At 42.0% G+C, this 19,993-nt stretch overlaps 1 protein-coding gene across 1 annotated transcript in view; it reads left to right on the top strand.

Annotated features, from left to right (window-relative positions):
• Positions 1-19,993, top strand: part of SV2C (synaptic vesicle glycoprotein 2C) — a 247,578-nt gene that overhangs the window by 218,230 nt on the left and 9,355 nt on the right. The window lies entirely within an intron of this gene.

Genomic DNA, 19,993 nt, shown 5'->3' with positions numbered 1-19,993 from the left:
TGGCAAGTTCAAGATCAAGGCAGGTTTGGTGTCTTGGGTGAGAGCTACTCTCTGCTTCCAGATGTTGCTGAGTCCTTCAGAGGGGACGAACACTGTGTCCTCACATTGTGGAAGGCAGAAGGGCAGGAAGGGCCAAACACTGTGTGAAGCCTCTTTTATAAGGGCCTTAATCCCATTCACCAGGGAGAAGCCCTCATGACCTAATCATCTCCTAAAGGCCCCCCTCTCTTAATACTGGGATTTGTATTGGTTTGTTCTTGCATTCCTATAAAGAAATACCTGAGACTGGGTAATTTATAAGAAAAGAGGTTTAATTGGCTCATGGTTCTGCAGACTATACAGGAAGCATAGGAAGCATAGTGGCATCTGCTTCTGGGGAGGCCTCAGGAAGCTTCCAATCATGGCAGAAGGTAAAGGGGGAGCAGGCACATCGCATGTAAAGAGCAGGAGCAAGAGAGCTCAAGGGGAGGTGCCACACACTTTCAAACAACCATATCTCACAGGAACTCATTCACCATTGCGAGGACAGTACCAAGGGCATAGTGCTAAACCATTCATGAGAAATCTGCCCCCATAATTCAATCATCTCCCACCAGGCCCCATCTCTGACACTGGGGATTACATTCTAACATGAGATTTGGGTGGGGCACACATCCAATCTCTATTAGGATTACATTTGCATTTACTATGAAAACACTAATGAGGACGTTGTTCATTATAGGACACATCTTCTTCTACTCAGAGTCTACCATGAAGACTGAACATCTCAGGGGTGGGTTCTAGGAATCATTTTGTATTCCTTCACCCATGCTTTGAGAAGCTGTTATGTGTCCTCACTTCATATGATAAAAATTGTGTAATTCTTCACATTTCCTTCTCTGTTGTGCAATCAGGAAGCAGAGAGCCTGTGTCTCTGCTAAATCTGCATAGTCCAGATACTTGTTTCACTCTTCCTTATCTTGATTTGCCCCCTCTTATGCCCATTTTATTAATTTTGTGTCTTTTATAAGTTGTCCTACCTAGATCGTTTGATAAAGAGGCAGGAAATTTTGGAATTAAATCTAGATGTACTTACTGAATAGCACTTTTCTGTGCCAAAAAGAATGAAACAACCATTTTTCCATTCTGTAAATGCCATCAACATCCTCCTTTCTTCAAAACCTCAGTAGCAAAAATGAGCATAACAATTGCAATCTTAAACAGATGCATGGTGACATTCTAGCTTTCTCCCCAGATTAGAGAGCACTTACACAATGACTGGGACATGATGATATAAGGGACACAAAAAGAGGTGGGAGGGGACTGAACATTCCAACCCTCTGGACATATGGTTGGTTTTTCTGGAGACCAGCCCAATCCAGACGCTATCTAGGATCCCCTCAGCCAAGAGTCATCTCATTAGCCTACAAAAGACACTCTTTTGGTGGAGTAGGAGGAAGGATGGGGTCTCCCTCTGTTGCCCAGAGCTACAATCTGTAACCAGAGCTGGAATGCAGTGATTCAATCATAGCTCACTACAGCCTCAAACTCCTGGGCTCAAGTGATCCTCCCCCATCAGCTTCCAAAGTAGCTGAAACTACAGATGTGCATCACCATGCCAGGCTAATTTTTTTTATTTTTTTTATTTTAAGAGATGGGGTCTCACTGTGTTGCCCAGGCTGGTCTCAAACTCCTGGCCTCAAGCAATTCTTCTGCCCCAGGCTCTGAAGTAGCTGGTATTATAGGTATGACCCATTGTGCCAGGCTGCAAAAGATACTCTTATCCAAGGGTTTTAGGAGCTCAATGCCGGGAACTGGGGATGAAGACCAAATATTTATTCTTTACTTATACCATATATTTAAGGCTGGAGATTATTACTAAAGTGCAATTTATTATTCAGAGGATTTAGCTATGCAAAAGGTGGGAAACTGTACCCCTGGACAGCAAATCAAAAACAAATCTACATTCCCTAAAACCTTAGCTGCTAGTTATAAGCATGACCTCAAAACCAGAAACCATCAGGGAGAAGGTTAAAAGAATTCTCTGGGTAAAACAAAATGTGAATTCTATACAGCAAAAAATACCATAGGCACATATAAATGATAAATTGAGGGCAGGAGGGGGTTGAAACAGAAATGATTTAATAACCTGAATATATAAATTGGAAATTCATAAAGAAATGTCAACAAACACTTAGCATATAAAAATGCTCAGCTTCACTAATAGTAAAAATTAATTACAAATTAAAACAATTATGACATTTAGCTTTCTCCTATTATTCAGAGAAGCCAATATTTAAAAGATAGATAAGATCCAGTGTTCTCTGGGGCAAGTGAGGGGTTACTGCTGAGTCTGTTGTGGGAATTCTAAAACCAGATACCACATTTATAGAGGGGGATGATCTACAGTCTTAAGTATTTTTTCCCAATAGGAATAAACTATTGATTCCTCTGGTTGCTTTTCAGGTTTTTTCTTTGCCTGGCATGGATTTCTTTGGGTTTACTATGTTTGGGGTTTGCTCAGCTTCTTGATCTGTAGGTTTACAGCTTTTGCCAAATTTATGAGGTTTTCAGCCATTATTTATTTTGTCAAAAAACAAAATTACAACAAATTTAGTGTAAAGAGCTAGTTGACTTTTATCTGCTATTCTAGAAGCAGGCAACATCTCACTCTATAAAATGGGATGAGTGCTTTAATGAGCTGAGCAGAGAAAGTTGGCTTCATAGGCAGAAAAGTTCTGAAGAGAGCAGATACAGAGAACAAAAAGCAGATAGTCCTTTCAAAGTCCCTTTCTGTAAAGGGCTAAAACAGAGGGGACTTCCTTATTATGCTCAATTGGGTTGGCCGGAATCACCTGTTTTTTGGAAAACTGGCTCTTTTCAAAGTTCAATTTGATTAGGTGGCACTTAGCATGAGTGACTCCATTCTGCTTGGGACTGGTCTGCTGTGGCCTAGGTGCAGGAGACTAGCCCAAAACAATGGCCTCCCATAAACTTTAACTATTTGAATACTTTTTCAGCGCTGCCCTTTTTCTCTTCTGCCTGAACTCCAGCAACATAAATATTAGATCTTTTGTTATAGTTCCACAGGTCCCTGATTTAGTTTGTTTTCTCTGTTCTTCACTTTAGATAGTTTCCATTGTTCTGTCTTCCAGTTCACTGGTTCTTTCCTCTGTCTCCTCCATTCTGCTGTTGAGCCCAACCACTAAGCTTTTTATTTTGGTTATCATATTTTTCAGTTCTAAAATTTTCATTTAGTTCTTCTTTATTTCTTCTACTTCTTTGCTAGGGCTTTCTGTTTTTTCCATGATGCTTTCTAAACTTCATGTGTTTCAAGTGTGTTTATAGTTGCTCATTGAAGCCTTATTATGGCTGCTTTAAAATATTCATCAGATAATTCTAACATCTCTGTCATATCAGTGTTGCCATCTATTGATTGTCTTTTTTTCATTCCGTTTGAAATCTTCCTGTTTATTTGCATGACAAGCAGTTTCTGATTGGAAGCAGTCATTTTCATATTATGTTATGAGAATTTGGATCTTATTTAAGCCTTTTGCTTGAGTTGGCTTTCTCTGACTCCTCTCTGGCAAGAGAAAGGGAGGCATTGCCTTATTATTACCGGGTAGATGTAGAAGTCCAGGTACTCCACTTAAGCTCCAGTGACACCCAAGAGTGGGCATTCTCATTACTGCTGGGAGTCCACACTCCCTCCCTGATCATGGATACCATGGGAGGGAGGGAAGGAGGAGCTCATTACCACCCAGCAGGGATGAAAGTCCCAGCTCCTTACTTATCCTTCTCTGATGGCATCCCAATGGTAGCGTTGACAGGTCTTGTTAGTTTCACAAGGGTGGAAGTCTAGGCTACCACCAGACCTTTGCTGATGTAGCTGGCAGTTGAGCTACAATTTTTTCCTGGTGTTTGGTCTGAGGAGAGAGGTTATTATCTAAAAGTTTTCTATCTTGCTAGACTGCCGTTTTCCTGGTCCTTGGGCTAGAGAGAGCAGGCTTTGGTTGGGGCTTTTCTTTGTCTGTGCCTATTGGCATTTCTGGGTTGGCAACTTGTTCAATTCCAAGTCTGAGATCTGTGGAGCAGAAGGCAAATGCAGGGAACTCCCCATCCCCAAGCTCCCTAGCAGTTCTGCCTTTTTCCTCTTTCAGTCTTGTTCTGTTTGTTTTATATATAATGTCCAGGATATTTTGTTGTACTTATCAAGAAGAATAAGAAAAGTATATCTATTCCATCACAGTGTGAATTTTAATACTGTTTGTTTATTTACTCAACAGCTATTTTTTTGAGCACCTATGATACAACCATGAGTAAATCAGTTGTGGTCTTTATTCTTATAAGCACAAGTAAACTTCAATTGTAATATAGTGGTCAGGGTTATTATGTGGGAAGTGCATGATGCTCAGAGCATCAGAGAGGGTTTCTTGAAAGAAGTACCATTTAATTGAGATCTAGTAGGTGATAACCAGTCAAAAAGATGGAAAGAACATTTCAGTTAGAGCAAATACCAGCTAACAAGCTCTGGAAGTAAAAGAGTTACTCAAAGAACAAGTCATAAAGACTCTTTCACATTGCCTTATTGTGTGGGGACGGGGAGACTTTGAGCTGTCTTACAGAGAATGACAAGATCATTCTTGGCCTTTAGAGAGCTCCCTCTAATGGCCAGAAAGAAGGCAGGGAGGCGGGTTAAGACACTTAAGATGTAGGTTGGAGGCTGGGCGCGGTGGCTCACGTCTGTAATCCCAGCACTTTGGGAGGCCAAGGCAGGCGGATCACGAGGTCAGGAGATCGAGACCATCCTGGCTAACACGGTGAAACCCCGTCTCTACTAAAAATACAAAAAATTAGCCGGGCATCGTGGCTGGCGCCTGTAGTCCTAGCCACTTGGGAGGCTGAGGCAGGAGAATGGCGTGAACCCAGGAGCCGGAGCTTGTAGTGAGCTGAGATCACACCACTGTGCTCCAGCCTGGGCAACAGAGCGAAACTCTGTCTCAAAACAAAAAATCATAAAGAAAGAAAGAAAAATGTAGGTTGGAAAGGGGAAAAGTCAACACTCAACATGTTCACAGATATTTATCAACATGTTCACAGATATTTAGGGATACATTCAACAAAGCTTGGTGCTTGATTAGATGTTAGGGGGAAGAAAAGAGATTGTCAAAGATGATTCCAGTTTCTGCGTGTGCAGTTGAGTGAATGGAGATGGCAGGTTTTGTTTATGTTTTTTAATTTTAAAAACCACCTGCAGTAGTGCAATGGCATTTTGAGGCTGGGACACAGGAGGGACAGTGGGTCTGGGCTGTGGTCAAGAAGGTAATAAGTTCCATTTTGGACATGTTGAGTTTTTACGTCAACCTGGGGCTGTCCGATTGGCATTTGAATATTTTTGTTTGGATGCCAGAAAGATACCTGAGCTGGGGATAGAGAGGTCATTCACTATTTCATTCAAAAAAAAAATGATTATGGAATGCATATCCTGTGCCAGGAACTATTATAGTCATTGGGAGACAGCAGTGAACAAAACAGACAGAAAGCTTTGCCTTGATAGAGCTTATATTCTATAATAGTTTGAGGAAGACAGTCCAACAAACAGATAAGTAAAGTAGAGGTAGTATATTGGATGGTGCTAAGTGCTGTAGAGAAAAATAAAGCTACGTGGAGCGTAGAGAATGCTGGGGTAAGGAGAGTTACAACTGTAAATAGAATGGTCTAGGGGGATGTGACTGTAAAGCTGACATTTGAGCAAAGACCCAGGCAGACATCTGGAGAGAGTGTATTCACAGCAGAGGCAACAGCAGGTGCAAAGGTCCTGAGGTGGGAGTGTGAGAGACCAGTTGGAAGAGAGGCAAAGCTTGTCTGGCTGGAGCAGAATGACCAAGGTAGAGGGTAAGAAGCCATGGGGTCAGAGTGGACACTACAAGGGCTTTGGTCTTCTTGCTGAGTAAAATGAAATCCAATGTGGGGTTTGGGGGCAGATGAGTGACATGAACTGACTTATGAAGGCCACAGCAAGAAATGTGGCAAGAGATAATGGTGCCAATGGAGGTGGTGAGAAAGTGGTTAGATTCTGAAAATATGTCTAAGAGAGAGACCTGGAATAGTTCAAGTCAAAGGAAACAGAAAACAAAGGTCTCCATAGAAATAACATGTCTGAGAGGCAAGAGTTGGAGTCTGGGGGTAAATCCATCAACGTAAGAAAATCCAGAGGTAACACAGATCTGGACTAAGAAATAACAGACACCAGAGTTAGGATATTGGGCCAGGAGACAAGAGTTCAGTGAGCTAGAAACTCAGGCTGGCAGAGTGGAATACAAAAAAACTAGCCTGGAAGCAAGTGGTCAAAGTATTAAGGAGATGTCTTGATCTTCAAAAATGGTGTGTGACATTGAGAGAAGGCTTTGCAAGTTAGACTTCCCTATAACCTCTGTGCTTAGGTCAGTAGGGCAGCAATAGTTTGCAGCTGGTTCTCAATGACATTCACTGGACTGACTTGCCCAGGGCTAGAACTCGCCTCAGGTAGAGGCAAGATGTCAGAACTGTCTGCAGTGGAAGTTGAAGGCACCTCTCTGCTCATGCACTCACCTTGGTCAGTCACCTCTATCTTGATCCTAAACCTTCTTCCCAACTCTGTAGTAACAGCTTGAGATTCTTGCCAAGGCCAACTTCCCAGTGCTGTGGTACGTCTGCCACAATGATTGAGATGCAGTAGTCGATGCAGTACCCTTCTCCCCAAGGTTCTTAATTCTTAGGCATGGAGTTGAAGAAGCGAGGAATACTTATACTTCTGCAGGGATGAGTAAGGTGAAGCGGGAAGACGGAAAAGCAAATGTTGCATTCAGGAATTTGTCCTTGATTGTGAGGCTGGAAAGACAAGATTGCTTTGAGAAGCATTATGAGGAAAGAAATGAAGAGCAGGGCAAAATGATAGACCTTTGAAGTTTGAGCCATTATTGAATATATAAGTCATTGTATAGTCTTTTGACAGTTTCTACATCAGCCCCTCACCTGTGTCAAAGATAAGCAGAGAGCCTATTATATGTAATGTAGATCACAAACAATTGATGTGGTGTGAGATTCTTCTAATAGACATGAAATATAAATGTGACATGAGCCAGACATAGAATGGATTTTCCAGCTTGCCATAAATCTGAAAGGAGCCCCAACCATCTAACATATTGGTGTGGGGGAGCTTCCTTTTCCCTCATTTCTCCGTCCCCAGTCCCTGCCACCAGCAAAATTACTTTCAACCCTCTTTGCGATAGAACTGAGAACACCAACAGAAGATGCATTTCATTTTTTGAATTTAGTCTGTGCTGGTCAGCTTCCCTCAATACCCTAACTGGGAAAAATAAGTCAATTTTCCCTCATCTCTTGAAATCTTCAAAATGAAAGTATATGTAATGACAGGTTGAAATGGATTTTTTCCATCCATCATGGTCCCTACTTTTCTCTCCCTCCTTTGTGAAAGTTGTAAATCTCTCAAAAGTCATAAATGTAGCTCACGCGGTGTAGGCCTGTTCCAGCTCATTCCAGTTCTAGGTTTTGGCCTTTATGTTTTTCTGCGTCCAGGTGTTGACTTTCTGCTGCCACTATGTGGCTGTGGCCAAGTCCCCTGCTCACATTTCCTGTGTGCTTATGGCTCAGGGGCCACTTTTTTTTTTTTTTTTTTTTTTTTGAGACAGGGTCTCACTCTGTCACCCAGGCTGGAGTGCAGTGACGCAATCTCCACTCACTGCAATCTCTGCTTCCCAGATTCAAGCAATTCTCCTGCCTCAGCCTCCTGAGTAACTGGGATTATAGGTGCCTTCCACCACTCCCAGCTAATTTTTGTATTTTTAGCAGAGATGGGGTTTTACCGTGTTGGCCAGGCTGGTCTTGAACGCCTGACCTCAAGTGATCTGCCTGCCTCGGCCTCCCAAAGTGCTGGGATTACAGACATGAGCCAGCGTCCCCAGCCATTAGGGGCCATCTTTACCCCTCCTCCGTGGCGCTCGGGGCCAGGAGCGCACACCTTGTGAGATGCAGCCCACGCTCTCAGGGCTGTCCTGCAACTCTGCACAGACTCCCAGAGCCAGGCAAGCCTGTCTCATGGTGTCGTTTGGCTGCATGTTCCTGCCTTTCTCTGCCTACCTTCTTCCCTTTTCTTTCCCCCTTATGCCCCCTTATGCATGCACAGTTTCAGACATGACGTCAGAAAGGATTTGAGGATCTGATTGTTCACACCTGCAAATCCCTGAGAGTCCTGGGCAGCTGCTGCCATCACCCAGTGCAGTGGGATTGGTCTCTTCCTTGATGAGCTAAAATCAAAACATTTTCCCAGAATTAAGCAACCCAAGCCCTTCCCTTAGGACTGTCCTTGTTTTGACAGAGTTCTCTTGTTTCCTCCCCATTCTTCAGTTCCGAAGGTCTGTCATCTTGGATCTCTTACTGACCAGCTGTGTGACCTCAGGGACACCACTCAGCCTAACTGGGCCTGGATTGTTTGAGATTTAAATGAGGAGAATGAAATAAATAGTATCTCAGGGCCTTTCTAGCTCTAGAATTCTCTTCACTGTCATCATCTGGTATTCTATAATGGCAATTTCATTCATTCTTTCTTGAATACATTCTACATCTAATATAAAGATAAATATCTCACTTATTTGTGAAGATTTTGGTACAGAGGAATCTTTCAGCTATCGCGACTAACCAACCTATGTAATCCACTCCATCCCTGGCCCTCTGCTCTGCTTGATTTTTCTTGATATGCCTTATCATTATATTATATATGTTTATGCTTTGTCTATCCAGCAAAAGTCAGATTCGTTTTGTCTCTGGTAGTTAGAAGTAGACGGTGAGGGGGTGGGGAATATACGCTTCCTGCTCCCACAACCTTGCCGTCAGGCAATATATTACAATGGAAGCAAATCCTGCCAAGTGTACTAGCACAAAAACAGTCACAAAGTTTGTTTTTGAGCTCCAAGGAAGTCCATCTCGCTGTCCTTGAGTACTGAGCAAGCCCTTGCATGAAAGGGCCATGCGCTTGATATGCTGACAGCAGGGCCACCAGACTTGTGGGCCAGCTAAACAAGGGAATGCCCCTTTAATTGTGGGGTGCAGGATAAGGGGGCTCTAGAATCTGGAGTCTAGACCAGGAGCGCCATTTCACCAACTTGAGGCTGCAGGGCTTGGAGGACGCTTGTATGTTCCTTAGGCTAAGGGCAGAACATTCTTTCCAATCATTGCTTACACAGAACAGCACTCACATCGTCAGTGAAAAAATCATCTCCGTGGTCATTAACAAACCTTCTCATGCAGATTTCTAAAATGATCTTTAAAGCACTAAGTAACCGTCTCTGGCCTGTTGATTCTTGATTCATGTGCTTTAAATTATATGGGTATGCATTAGAGACAATTTATCTATCATATTGTTTATACTGAAGTACTTAAAGGAAATTATCACCCAGACCTTATGATGAGAGGATGTTAGGTTGCATGTGTACTTGTTTAACTCACTAGAATGTTAGCTCCTTGAGGGCAGGACATTGTCTTCCTTATTTACTGCCATAACTCTAGGTGAATGAATGAATGAATGAATGAAATATGCATTTGAGAATTAATTTGGCTATGGATGATAGTTTTCCTCCCCATATGGGGTCCAGCCTCCCAACTTTCCAGAGTGAGCATTTGGGCCAGTGTAAGGGAGGGAGCACTGGTCTTCAGTCCTCTCTGCTGTCCTTTGGGTCCCTTTCCACTTCTTCCATCACAGCCTGAGAGAGACCTCCTGATCCTTCAGCTGTCAGCTCCCCGTTCCTCATAAAGCATTGCCTATTAGAGATCCACCTCCCCCTCTCCCTCTACTTCATCAACAAAGTGGAGGAAAGCACTGATCTAGGGGTCACTGAATTCAGGTGCAGTCACTGCCAGAAAAATAGCTGGATAATTTGGAAAAGGCCTTTCACCCTTCTGAGCCTTGGTTTCCTCATCTGTGCAGTGGAGGGTGGGTTGGGCATGATGCTGGAAATTCTAAATGATCTCAACTTATTTAATTCTCATCCCAATCCTGTAAGAGTAGGTATTCTTAACCCATGTTCAGGTGAAGAAAATGCGGCACAGAGAGGGGAAATAACTTGTCCTGGATCACTTAGCCTTAAACCCAGATGTCTGACTCAGTGGTGCTGCTCCCAGCACAGACATATCTACCTCCCCTCCCAGTAGGTGTGGGAATCTATTTTTAAACAGCTCACTTGGCTGTTGGGATGCACAGCCATGTTCATGACCTTGGCCACAGATGAACTCCAAGGGGTGCTCAGTCATTCTATCATTATTTACCCTGGCGCAGGCCCTCACTCCCTAGCTAGGTTAATCAGATAAACAAGACATAAAGGCTTCCATTATTACCTTCCCAGAATATTTGATTTCAACAGGAATAAGCAGTCAAAAGCCCCTTATGGTGGTGGAGATGGGAGGGAGATAAAGGGCTACTTGGGATCCAGGGATTCCTGTCAGCTCACAACTTGTAGGTGAGTCCTTCTCCACTTGAGTGTAAGGAAGGCCCTGCTCGAAGGGGTGCAGGGTGCCATCTTGCCCTCATTAAGGAACATAGCCAGGCGCGCGCGCGCACACACACACACACACACACACACACACACAATAGATACTAGGGTAAGACAGATTTTTATCTTTCTTTGAAGATTAGAAAACAATTGCATTCAGTCTTTTCTGACTTAATATGAAATTCATTTTTTCTCTCTGAAAAAAAATATGATAGTCTGGTATCAAAAAAACAAATATGACCCAACTAATTTCCATTAAAATGTCTATTACAAAAATCGACTTCCAACATATTTGGAAGATCTCAGGAAATCTGTTAGCTCAGTCTTTCATTTAATAAGTAACATAGGTATCTGTTCCGGTCCTGAGAAGAGGTGGTGCTGAGTGACTACAAAGGCTACCCGGCTCCACTCCCCCAGAGGTGACCTGGACCTAAACAAGGCTAATTCTGGACAAGGAGATGTGCAAGATTGGTATAAACCAGCCCTTGGAGGGGAGTGGGAAGGGTAGTGTGGAGGGAATCAAGTTGAGGCAACTGAGTAACAGTTGGAAGAGAAGGAAACAATTCAGGTTAGGTGAGAAGCTGCCTCTGGTGAAATGAATTAAGCTCTGTGCTGTGAGAAGCAGAATAAACAAGGGAGTTTAATAAGAGCCTAAGCAGGAAGGGAGAAGAAAAAAGGGATGGGAAGCCTTTGGGTTGGATCCCTCTCTCTCTCCTCTCCAGTGTGCAAAGCATACTTTGCTGGCCTCAGTATCCCCTGCATCACATCATAAACACTTTCCCTTGGATGTTTTATGCTGCTTGATATTCCCTAATGAACACACACAAACGAAGCAGGTCATATATGTGAAGGTGTTAATTGCAGAATCATTTGTTACCCCAAATTTGGAAAGCTCCCATTAGCCAATGGCATGGTTACAAGAATAATGGTTCCATGCTAAATCAATCATTTCATTTTAAACAAAACATCAACATGAGAAAACAGTAATATGAATGAAAAAAAAAGCAGAAAGCAAAATTGTCTAAATCCTCTGATTTCCTGTGATTTATATGATTGGAAGTACACTAAAGGGAATTCAGAAATGAAAACCATTTGTCAGAAAGGTGGAGTGGATGTTTTGCTTTTATAATTTCCTTTGTATATGAAACCCACATCAATTCAAAGAATGCAGACATCCCTGGGAAGACAGCAGGATTCTCAACCCTGGATACACCTTCATGTCACGTGGAGCTTCTAAAAAATACTAATGCTTGGGCCCCAATAAAGCAATAAATTCAGAATCTCTGTGCATGTGGCCCTAGGCATCAGTATTGGACACATCACTAAGGTTTGAAAGCTCCTCCAGGTGATTCTGATGCACCCAAGCTTAAGCATCATTAGGTCAGGGCATGGTTATACGTGCACTTTGGTTCAATCAGATTGCTATCCTAATCCTAGGTTGAAAACACCTGCTTGGGAGTAGGAAATTTATTTAGGGGCTGGAGGGAGGTAAGCCGTTTAGCCCTCAAGAAGCCTTTAGGGGTGTGTCTAAGGCAAACCTGAGTGGGTACCATGAGGGAAGTTAGGGAGATGTGAGAGTACGGGGAGAGGCAGAGAACACCCCTATCCACATGCCATCCTTCTCCTGGCAAGCTCCTACTATTCCTTTCAGCACACTCCTAGTCTTGTCCAGCCCCCCCTGAGAAGCTTTCCTTCAACTGCCACTACCCTCAGCTCGATATCACTTTCTATGCTCCTGGCTGCATAATACTTTGTGGGTATCTTCAACATTGCATTCAGCATGTATGTTACCATGATCTCGTCTCACCCATCTTAGTGCAAATGGAGGTTTCATCTTATTAATTTTGGGGTCTCTGGAGCTTAGTGCAGTGTTTGACACTTAGCAGATATTTAATGAATGATTATATGAATATGAAAAAACGCATAGAATATGTAAATTAGGAGTGTATTAAGGACAAATCTGCGTATTAGACAAATATTTAAGGGTTTCTTGTACCTTTAGCATTGTAATGTGATAGCTTAGATGGATTCAGTGTTACAAAAGTTCTTTTAGGCTAACCTGATGACCTAGCCATCATTTTTAATATTTTTTCTCTAAGATAAATGAAATTCATTGTGTATTTCAAATAACCAACTTCCAGATGAATCTTTAGATCACAATGTCCTCCTGATTTAAGGACTGCCTATACTTTTCAAAATGCCCCATGCTGAGTCTTGAGTATCCCTCTTGTAACTTCTACCAATTATTTAACTGAGTTGTCCAGAAAAAGCTTATTTCCAAAAATTTATTCTAGACAAAAAGAACCACACCCCCCCCCCCCCACACACACACACACACACTTTTACCCTTTAACAGGTAAATTCTATGAGCTAAGTCTGGATCTACACCATTTCAGGCCTTTTTAAAATGTGGCACTTAGGCCAGGTGCTGTGGCTCATGCCTGTAACCCCAACACTTTGGGAGGCCGAGGTGGGAGAATCACTTGAGCCCAGGGGTTCAAAACCAGCCTGGGAAACATAGTGGGTACCCCATCTCTACAAAATTTAAAAAATTAGCTGAGCTTGCTGGCACACATTTGTGATCCTAGCTACTCGAGATGCTGAGGAGGAGGATCACTTGGGCCTGGAAGGTCGAGGCTGCAGTGAGCTATGATTACACCACTGCACTCCAGCCTGGGCAACAGAGCAAGGCCCTGCCTCAAAAATGTAGCACTTAATTGTTCTTTTCTAATAATCTTATCAGTTGGTGGGGTAGATATTCAGCCAGTGTTTAAACAATGGCTAATAGTCACATGGTGCCTACCACATGCCAGGCACTGCCCTAAGTGCCACCATTTTTCAGTGTCCTTTTCTTCTTCCTAGGAGCCTCAAAAAAAGCCCATATCTGGCCCTGCACTAAAGACAGAAAAATCCACAAAGAGGCTGGATGTGAGGACAAAATTATCCTCATTTTATCCAGAGTGGAGCCAGTAGTTTTCTTTTCCCCACCACCAACTAAAACATAAAATGGGTCAGATGCAGTGGCTCATGCCGGTAATCCCAGCACTTTGGGAGGCCGAGGCGGGCAGATCATGAGGTCAGGAGTTCGAGACCAACCTGGCCAACATGGTGAAACCCCGTCTCTACTAAAAACACAAAAATTAGCTGGGCATGATGGTGTGCACCTGTAATCCCAGCTACTGGGGAGGCTGAGGCAAGAGAATCATTTGAACCTGGGAGGCGGAGGTTGCAGTGAGCCAAGATCGTGCCACTGCACTCCAGCCTGGGCAATAGAGTGAGACTCCATCTCAAAAAGAAAGAAAGAAAGAAAAAAAAACAGCATGAAACAATATAAATAAACTAGAACCCAATAAATCGTGAAGGCCCCAGAGAGGGAGCCACCGTCCAGCTGCAGAGGTGGCCACATCCCCACCAGGTGAGTCTAAGTGCTGCTGCAAACCAGCTCTATATACCAGCACATGTGTCTCAGACCAAGGAAGTTTATGATGCAGGGAGGAGAGCCACCTTAATGGAATGAGCAACAAGGCAGCTGCAGTCACAGGGTAATTTTGGGGGAAATAATTTACATTTTAAAATTTTAAATAAGTAGATTGGGTACAAATTGAGAGCAAAGGCTTCTGGCTGAAGAGATGAGAAGCAAAGGATGGAGCAATAGAATGACACTAGATCATTTCATTCTTTCCCTTCAGTGCTTGTTGTTTAAGAGAAGGCATGAAAACATATTTGATCTGAAAAATAATGCATTAACTCATTCTACAGCTGAGAAGTCGGCAAGTCAGGGTTCTGCAAGCTCTGAGCTCCCCACCCTCAAAGGACTTTATGAGCACAAGGTGACTCGTACTTTGGGTGTCTGCAGAAGCAACACCGTTTCCTTTAAGTAAGAACAGAGAGTAAATGAACTAAAAGCCTATTTATTTTATAAACAGATAACCCCAAAGGAGAATCACTTTGTGAATGGTTTTTCTAATACAGCTGTGTCACTGATGCATTGAAAAATCATGCCCAGCTGGGCGTGGTGGCTCACACCTGTAATCCCAGCCCTTTGGGAGGCCGAAGCAGGCAGATTACTTGGGCGCAGGAGTTCAAGAACAGCCTGGACAACATGGTGAAACCCGCATCTCTACAAAAAAATACAAAAAATTGCCCGTGTGTGGCAGTGCAAGCTTTTAGTCCCAGCTACCAAGAGGCTGAGGTGGGAAAATCATCTGAGCCCAGGAAGTCGAGGCTGCAGTGAGCCACGATCGCGCCACTGCACTCCAGCCTGGGCCACAGAGTGAGACTCCATCTCAAAAAAAAAGAAAAAAAGAAAAGAAAAATTACACCCTTCAGCTGCAAATATTTGAAAGAAGAATTTACTTTTCCAAGGAAAGGGTACTCACGTTTTCTTGAATGCCGACACTAATTTATGGAGGCTGTGTGCTTTGCATCCACACCAGATTTTCATCTAAAGAACTGCCTTTGCTTGGTAAATGAAACTGGAGATTCTTAAGAAGGATTTGATCGTCTTTTTCAAAACCCTCAGATACCAGATGCTCCTAACGCATCTGCCTTTAGTCTGCCCAGGAATCTCAGGAAGTCATCCATTCCTCGAGTACAATTTCAGTGATACAAGGAGATAGCAGCCCACATTTTATACGCTATTCTGAGTTATACCAGAGGTTCGTCGCTTGGGAAAATACGGTTATTTTAACCTGGATGCAAATCCTATCTGGGTTATTCTGCAGTTTCGGCATTGAGAGACTTCTTCATGACAGAAAAATGGTTTCCTTTTTCTTATCAGCAACACACACTCAGGCCATTTTCCCCGGAATAATCCAGCTTATCTTACTACTACAACATATATCTGGTCATTTATGACACTAGAATCTAGAAACTAAAATGTTAGTTTAACAAAGTGAAAAGCCAGGCACGGTGGCTCATACCTGTAATCCCAGCACTTTGGGAGGCTGAGGTGGGAGGATTGCTTGAGCCCAGGAGTTCAACACTAGCCTGGGCAACATAGCAATAGCCTCGTCTCATCTTTTTTTTTTTTTTTTTTTTAAGTGAAAGAAGTCAGTCTTTAAAAAGCTACATACTGTGAGGTTTCAACTCTATGACATCCTGGAAAAGGCAAAACTATGGAAACAGTGAAAAGATTGGTGATTGTTCAGGGTTGCGGGGAGAGAGGAATGAATAGATGGAGCATGGGACTTTTAGGGCAGTAAAGCTATTCTACATGATACTGTAATGATGGATACATGTCATTATACATGTGTCAAAACCCACAGAATGTACAACACCAATGTAATGTAATTGAACTTTGGCTAATAACAACGTGCCAATATTGGCTCATCAGTTGTAACAAATGTACCATACCAAAGCAAGAAGTTAATAGCGGAAACTGAGGGTATAAGAGAACTCTACTTTTTGTTCACTTTTTTTGTTGTAAACCTAAAGCTGCTCAAAAACATCTATTCATTTTTCTAAAAAACAGCAAAAAGACAGTTTAGCCTCATGGCATATCCATGGAGGTGGGGGAGGTGGTGACGGGGTCATTCTAGTATAATTAAGTCTTCTTTGGTACCCAACATACAGGCTCAAGCAATTTCATTTGAAAGTAGTTATCAGTATATTAATCTCCTTATGTTTTTAGTGGTTGCTGCCATTACTAGTCTCTTGCTTTAAAAAAAAGAAGAGGAAGAATATGAAATTAGCTTATCCTCTTCTCAAGAAGTTTCTTTCAGTCAGAGGTTCCATCATACTCTTCCCACATTCCAAACAGTTGGCAACTTTGCCTCACTTCAGGAGCCTGCATACTCTACTTTCTAGGTGTCTTAGCCAAAAAGAAAATCCGTGCTTACTGCCCTTTATTAGGTGTGATGTAACCCACAAAATCACTGGCTGTGCACTAACTCACAGACTGGATTTGTGCAGCTCAGGGAGGAGTGTTTATTCCTTTCCCATGGTGCAGAAAGGAGGATGGTTGGATAATAACCACAATAAATATCTCGGTTATGAAGAGTCCACACATTGTGGAAACTATCATTAGGTACAGTACAAGTAGTGATGAGTAGTTATGACTTTTCAAAGAAAAACCCACACTTACAAATTTACAAATCAAACAAAGAAAGATGTGTACTAAGTGCTGCATTTTGCAGCTTATAAGATGCATTTCCCTCTTAGGGAAAAAAAAAAACAAGGTATCCAAAAATTGCCCTGTATTCAATGTGCCTTTAACTCAGTGACAGCCAAAAAAGAGTAAACTGGCATAAAGTCAGAAGGAAATTCATACTCTCTCATGGTGTCAGTGGTGTATGCAGGCTCATGAACAAAATTAAGTTTCAGCTGGGAATGGTGGCTCACACCTGTAATCCCAGCACTTTGGGAGGCCAAGGCAGGAGGATCACTTGAGTCCAGGAGTTTGAGACCATCCTGGGCAATATGATGAAACCCCATCTCTACAAAAAAATACAATAATTAGCTGGGCATGGTGGTGCACGCCTGTAGTCCCAACTGTTCAGGAGGCTGAGGTGGAAGGATCACTTGAGCCCAGTAGATCGAGGCTGCAGTGAGCCAAGATTCCACCACTGCACTCCAGCCTGGGTGACATGAGCGAGACCCTATCTCTGAAAAAAAAAAAAAAATTTAAGTTTTCTGCCTAGAAGATCACTTGTTCATGTGTACTAAAGTTAATAAATTTTTTCTTTTTTAAAAAATGTCTTAAGAAGTGGGATGTGTCTTACTTATATACCTGTGTATCTTAAAGAGAGGGAACAAGATCTTCCTAGGCCCACAACTGATTCTCTTCTGTCATATTTTCTTGGACTTGATTTCCCAAATGTTACATTGGCTCATTGGTGTGCTCCCCAGCTCAGTATTCGGTTTCTGCCTGCTACCAAAAATAATTGGCAAGATAGCAGAGTATTTCACCTCCATAGTATCTGAAAGATGAGGGATATAACCTCACCCTCCCTAATTTTCTGAGAAAATTCCGTGGGCTCTTCTTATTTAAGACCTAGCATGTTAATTAATAAAAGAAAATAGAAAGCTGATAAGCAACTTCAGCAAAGTCTCAGGATACAAAATCAACGTGCAAAAATCACAAGCATTCCTTTATACCAACAATAGACAAGTGAGAGCCAAATCATGAGTGAACTCCCATTCACAATTGCTACAAAGACAGTAAAATACCTGGAAATACAATTTACAAGGGCTGTGAAGGAACTCTTCAAAGAGAACTACAAACCACTGCCCAAGGAAATAAGAGAGGATGTAAACAAATGGAAAAACATTCCATATTCATGGATAGGAAGAACCAATATAGTGAAAGTGGCCATACTGCCCAAAGTAATTTATAGATTCAATGCTATTCCCATCCAACTACCATTGACATTCTTCACAGAATTAGAAAAAGCTACTTTAAATTTCATATGGAACCAAAGAAGACCCCATATAGGCAAGACAATCCTAAGCAAAAAGAACAAAGCTAGAGGCATCATGTTACCTGACTTCAAACTATACTACAAGGCTACAGTAACCAAAACAGCATGGTACTGGTACCAAAACAGACATATAGACCAATGGCACAGAACAGAGACCTCAGAAATAACACTACACATCTACAACCATCTGATCTTCAACAAACCTCACAGAAACAAGAGATGGGGAAAAGATCTCCTATTCAAAAAAAGGTGCTGTGAAAACTGGCTAGCCATATTCAGAAAACTGAAACTGGACCCCTTTTTTACACTTTATGCAAAATTAACTCAAGATGGATTAAAGACTTAAATGTAAAGCCCAAAACCATAAAAACCCTAGAAGAAAACCTAGGCAATACCACTCAGGACATAGGCATGGGCAAATACTTCATGATGAAAACACCAAAAGCAATTTCGACAAAAGCCAAAATTCACAAATGGGATGTAATTAAACTAAAGATCTTCAGCACAGCAAAAGAAACTATCATCAGAGTGAACAGGCAACCTACAGAATGGGAGAAAACTTTTGTAATCTACCCATCTGACAAAGGTCTAACATCCAGAATTTACAAGGAATGTAAACAAATTTACCAGAAAAAAATAAACAACTTCATCAAAAAGTGGGCAAAGGATATGAACAGATACTTCTCAAAAGAAGACATTTACATGGCCAACAAACATATGAAAAAAAGCTCAACATCACTGATCATAGAGAAATGAAAATCAAAACTGCAATGAGATACTATCTCATGCCAGTCAGAATGGCTATTATTAAAAAGTCAAGAAACAATAGATGCTGGCGAGGCTGTGGAGAAATAGGAACACTTTTACGCTGTTGGTGTGAATGTAAATTGGTTCAACCACTGTGGAAGACAGTACAGCGATTCCTCAAGGATCTAGAACCAGAAATATCATTTGACCCAGCAATCCCATTACTGGGTATGTACCCAAAGGAATATAAATCATTCTACTATAAAGACACATGCACATGAATGTTTATTGCTGCACTATTTACAATAGCAAAGACTTGGAACCAACCCAAATGCCTGTCAATGATAGACTGGATAAAGCAAATGTGGTACATATACACCATGGAATACTATGCAGCCATAAAAAAGGAATGAGATAATGTCCTTTGCAGGGACATGGATGAAGCTAGAAGCCATTATCCTCAGCAAACTAACACAGGAACAGAAAACCAAACACCGATTGTTCTCACTTATAAATGGGAGTTGAACAATGAGAACACATGGACATAGGGAGGGGAATAACACACACCAGGGCCTGTTTAGGGGGTGTGGAGTGAGGGGAGGGAACTTAGAGGATGGATCAATAGGTGCAGCAAACCACCATGGCACACGTATACCTATGTAACAAACCTGCACGTTCTGCACATGTATCTCAGAGCTGAAAGTAAAATACAAAATAAATAAATAAAAAATAAAACACTTAGCATGAAAATAAATTAATTAATTAAAGAAAATAGGGAGTAAAAAATCTAAGTAAATATATTGTTGCACTTAACAACAGTTTTTTTCTCTTTATTTATTTGATAGAGACAGGGTCTTTCTATGTTGCCCAGGCTGGTCTCAAACTCCTAGGTTCAAGAAATCCTCCAACCTCAGCCTCCCAAAGTGCTGGGATTACAGGTGTAAGACACCCTGCTCAGCCTGCCATACATTTTAACTTTAGAATGAAATTTAAATTTCCATTTAAACATAGATGTTTCTGAAATTATGGAAATTTACAAAACAAAATAACAAGTCACTCTTGTAAAGAGATGAGAAACTGCTCAACTTTTCTATATCACCCTCTCCACCCTTTGCCTGGGATAAGAGGAGGTAACCCAGCTTTTCCCACACTGAGCAGAGGTGACCTGCCTCTCTCTAATGAACTGTGCTTTATGCCTGTTTTGTGCCTGAGAGAAGAGTTTGGATAGAGTAGGATTAAAGTTTGTTTTAAGAGACCCTTCCTGCAGGGTATAGTGGCTCATGCCTGTAATCCCAGCACTTT

The sequence above is a fragment of the Gorilla gorilla genome, chromosome 19 (assembly GCF_029281585.2).
Source record: "Gorilla gorilla gorilla isolate KB3781 chromosome 19, NHGRI_mGorGor1-v2.1_pri, whole genome shotgun sequence".
NCBI classification, from domain to species: Eukaryota; Metazoa; Chordata; class Mammalia; order Primates; family Hominidae; genus Gorilla; species Gorilla gorilla.
This window is presented reverse-complemented; position numbering and strand designations above follow the sequence as displayed.